At 33.9% G+C, this 5213-nt stretch overlaps 1 pseudogene; it reads left to right on the top strand.

The window, feature by feature from the left end:
* Window positions 1-3410: 3410 nt before the first annotated feature.
* Window positions 3411-4996, top strand: LOC106324097 (annotated as a pseudogene).
* Window positions 4997-5213: the final 217 nt, after the last annotated feature.

Here is a 5213-nt window from a genome sequence, read left to right as displayed (position 1 = left end):
AGTTACGTGTATTTTGCGAGGAAACACTTTCAAGGTATTTACGTGTAATTTACGAGGAACTCGTTTCAAGGTATTTACGAGGAAATATAGCGACCTCCTTACGTGGAAGATTTACGTGGTCTTTACGTCGAAATGATCTACTTCGTCTTTACGACGAAATATTTTCCTCACTAAGTTACGACGAATTGGCGAGGAAATATGTGTTACGACGGATGAGTAACTGATGTTAGGAGTTTTCAAGGCTCCTAAGACAAATGTTGTAGTATAGTGATTGTCGAACCAGTTTTGAGGGATTTCAAGCACTGAGAATGCAAGTACTCACTTAATCTAAGTGCAACCAATGATTTAGATGAGTTTTAAGCTATGACTAAAACTAAAAAGCAATAACAGAATGATACTTTCTTGACTAAGGGAAAAGAGAACTCATGGGCATAGGGATTAGACCTTGGGTGATCAAGTTTCGAACTAAGGATGACAAATGATCAATCAAACTATCGACCTTAAGCCTAGACACAATTCTAAGCAAGCTCTATGTCTAGATGAATGCTCATTTGCTAACATATCTCAAACATCAAATGTCTTTGGTTGAATAATATGAAAGCAATCATTACTAACAAGTCTATTAGCTATTTTAGCACCTTTAACAACAAATGTCTTTGGCAAAGTATACTAAAAGCTTAGGAGAGTTGTCTCAGGCATTTCATCAAACACCTTTCGGGTGGGAAATGCCTATTGATCAACTTTTGAGAAGTCGCTCTGGGCTTCCAACGGGATGAATATGGCGAGCGACTTCACGGGGTCGCTCCAGCTAGGTCGCTCTGAGAGGTGCTTTGGAGCGACCTCATGACGTCGCTGCAGAACCTCGCTCCCCTGCTCTGCTCGTCCAATGATCACATATTTCACCTCCTTTGAGCTCCAAATGCATCCAAATGTCCCCAAGAACTCCATGTGGCACTCCAACACCTGATAAAGACTCATGTATGCAAAATGTAACCTAAACATGGCTAAATCCTAGTCTATATGATCAAAATGCACATGGATGAATCGATAAGATAATGGAAATATGCAAGATATCAGTAACGAGCAAACATGTTTCCTCGCTAATTCGTCGTAAAACCTCTTTTACGACGAACTCACGAGAAAAACCGCACTCGTTAAGATTATATTTTCTTGTAGTGAAATCAAAATTTCTAGAAAAACTACAAAAATGTATTTTTCACTAAAATCACTTTTCCCGGTCAAAATCGTAAAATTATATTTTTCCGCAAAACCGCCAAAATGTATTTTTCGCAAAACTGCTAAATTGCATTTTTCCCAAAATCACAAAAAATACATTTTAAATAGTATTTTATTAAAGGAAATAATTCATAAACATACTGTAACTAAATTTTGTTAAGCTTTTTAATACCTAGACATTTTCGCTACACAGTTTAATATCTTAACTAATTATTTTGCTCATTTTAATACATAAACTCTTAAAATGTGCTCATTTTAATAACTAAAATGTGTTTATTTTAGTCAAAATAGTAATAATTTAAATTATTTAAAATAAATCGGAAATAACAAAAAGAATCTTTAAAAATTCTAATTTTTTATAAGTTTTAGAAATAGAAGAAATTAAATGTGGATAATCTCAAATTGTATAATAAAATATTTAAGTTTTAGATATAGAACTTTGTTTGTTTTCTGAATTAGAAAACAAATATTTTTTTTCCTTCAAAGTAAAGTTTTTCAAAATTTAAAATTTTCTCCATAATTAGTTACTTTGTTTCCTAAATTTTAAAATAAAAGTAAAAATTTTAAAGATTTTTTCTTAGCTTTTTTTTTTAGTTTGTTTGAAATTTGATAATATTTTGATGAAAATAAACACAGTTTGGGTACTAAAATGGGCACAGTTCTGAAACTTTGTGTATTAGAATGAGAAAAATATAAGCAAAGATATTAAACTGGATAGCAAAAAAGAATTCTAATTATATTAAAAAGTTTAACAAAATTTAGTTAGAATAATTTTATGAAATTTTCCCTGTTATTAAACAATAACAACATGTAATATTTTTGAATCATATGAAAGAAAAAACTCTCGCTGTGATAAAAGAATCCATCGTCGCCATTTCGAGCAATACTCTTAATATAAATACAACTAAAATAGTCTGGAAACAAAAAGTAGGGGTTATTGGTTGTTGTATTTTAATGGATTTGAAAATCCGAACTAAATCTAGTGTTATTGGTTCTATGATTTTCAAATCTGTATTAAAATCATGTGTTATTGGTTTAATGATTCATAAAATTTGTATCAAATCAAGTGTTATTCAATCGTACGGATTTACTAATATATTTTATTTTATAATGGATTTGAATGAATTTGTTTGGATTTTTTAGTTAAAAATACAAAGACTCAAATCCGAGAGAAAACCTCCGGATTTTCATATTTTACTTAGATTTATAAATACTATATGGATTTCTAAATCAATCAAAATATATAAACCAATAACACCTTAAGAAAGAAAAGTAGACTATTTTGTCCAAAAAAAAAGAAAAGTAGACTACAACTCTTGTCGCTTTCTCACCAAACAAATAAACAAAACCAAGCTACATATTCATCTACCGGTACAAAATTATATCCCAAAAACTAATAAAATTAGACTTACCAGATTGTCACGTACCCCACAAAGTACACAACCGATTCCTTCGCCAACCAACGTTCCTCGCGTGCTTCGCCGGTTGGTACTCACGTGTCCGGCAGCTTCTTAATAGCAATAGCAATAGCAATAGCAATTGTCAATCTATAGTGTATATAAAAGGTTTTCACGTAGAACGTAGATTTTCAATCTAGTGTCTAGTAAAAACTTCCCCAAAAGCATAATCCATCTATTTAAGAAAAAAAAATGGTTAGTCACAAAGAGACAGTGTGCGTGACTGGCGCATCGGGATTCATCGGTTCATGGCTCGTGATGCGGCTACTCGAACGTGGTTACTTTGTCCGTGCTACTGTCCGCGACCCCAGTACGTATACATCTTCTCACAAACTCCTAAGATTATGTAAATAAATATGTATAACTTTCTGTGGTTAATTAATTAACTAACGAATTTTATTGGACTATAAAGGAAATATGAAGAAAGTCCTAGGGCTGGGCAAATAAACCGAACCCGAAAATCCGAACCGAACCCGATCCGATGAAAATGAATCCGAACCGATCCGAACCCGACATAAATACCGAATGGATCTTGTTTTATGGTATTTTGGGTTATGGGTATTATCCGAACCGAACCCGAAATTAAATGGATATCCGATAGAACCCGAAACATTCAAAATGCCAAAAAAGAACTTGTACCAAACATGATTTCAATTCCTGATATGTAGCCAAAATACACTAAGATATTATTAAACATCTACAATAACTATCTACTACATGAAGGTTGATGGTTGAAAGTGGCGGTTGAGGCTTGAAATTTTTAGATTTTGGTTTTATTTTCATTGAATAATTTTTTTCATTTCATGATAACTTAATTTTTCGTTTTATGATTTCATTTATTGGTTTTCTTTCTATCAATAACAACATATACCTTTCGTTTGACTTTGAATGATCATGTTTGATGTTTTTTTCTTATTTCTGAATCGATTTTACTTATGTTTTGGTTACAAAATAGGTACAAATCAAGTACTTTAAACCCGAAGAACCGATTGTACTTATGTTTTGGTTACAAAATAGGTATAAATCAAGTACTTTAAAACCGAAGAACCGGATGGAACCCAAAACCCGAAAGTACACCGGGTTGTACCGGTTCTTTGAAGATTTACTAACCCCGATCCGAACCCGATAAAACCCGAACCGGTCCCGAACCGAATTTTTATATAATCCGAATGGAGCTGATTTTGATAAACCCGAAAAACCGAGACCCGTTTGGACAAAACCGAAACCCGATTGGGACCCCGAATGCCCAGGCCTAGAAAGTCCAACATCTTCTTGATTTGCCAAAAGCCAACACGCAAGTTACTTTATGGAAAGCCGATTTATCTGACGAAGGAAGCTATGATGACGCCATAAACGGATGCGATGGCGTTTTCCACGTAGCAACACCCATGGATTTTGAACCAAAGGATCCTAAGGAGTGAGGTGAGTTATATTATGAAACTTTTGAGTTTATACCATCAACTCTAAATGATTTGTTGATTGAGTTTGTTTGAATCAGAACGAAGTTATAAAACCGACAGTGAATGGAGTGTTGGGGATAATGAAAGCATGTGCTAAGGCAAACACCGTACGAAGAATCGTGTTTACTTCGTCTGCTGGAACGGTTAATGTCGAGGAACATGAAAAAGATGTCTATATATGATGAAAACGATTGGAGTGATCTTGATTTTGTCATGTCCAAGAAGATGACAGGATGGGTATATATATATTATAAATCATAGAGCAAATTAACACGAGGTTGATCTTCTTCAAAGTAATTTGTGTTTTGATAAAATGTTTGGCAGACGTATTTCTTGTCGAAAACGTTAGCAGAGAAAGCAGCGTGGAATTACGCGAAGTAAAAAGGAATAGATTCATTAGTATTATCCCGACACTGGTGATCGGTCCATTCATAACAACATCTATTCCGCCTAGCCTCATTACCGCACTCTCTCCTATCACACGTGAGCGCACTTTGTATCCCTTCTATTCTTCACCAGGAGCTATAAATGTAGTTCCCCCTGCTAGGGACTAGGATGTTAATTAGTCTCTTCTATATTTTTAATTGGAATGTGAAAATATTAATATTTGTTTTACATCAAATGTGAAATGTTAATTTAAAGCCGTGAAATTTATTTAGGGAACGAAGCTCATTACTCGATCATAAGACACGGACAGACTAGACAGTATGTGTACTTGGACGACTTATGCAATGCTCATATATTCGTGTACGAACAAGGTGCTGCCAAGGGACGTTATGTTTGTTCCATGATGCAACAATTCTCACTATCTCCGAATTTCTTAGACAAAAATACCCAGAATAGAATAATAACTAGGTTGTTGGTAGAGATACCCATTTGATGTAAGATATCTGTATAGTATTAGGCTATGATTGTAATTAGTTAATAGTAAGCCCTACTGTAATCTACTATATAAGTTGTACACTCTTGTTATAATAGAATCATTCAGCATTCCGTAATATGGTATCAAGAGCCTATATACCTAAGACCTAAACATAAAATAAACGAGAGCCGTCAAACC

Source organism: Brassica oleracea, chromosome C2 (genome assembly GCF_000695525.1).
Source record: "Brassica oleracea var. oleracea cultivar TO1000 chromosome C2, BOL, whole genome shotgun sequence".
NCBI classification, from domain to species: domain Eukaryota; kingdom Viridiplantae; phylum Streptophyta; class Magnoliopsida; order Brassicales; family Brassicaceae; genus Brassica; species Brassica oleracea.
This window is presented reverse-complemented; position numbering and strand designations above follow the sequence as displayed.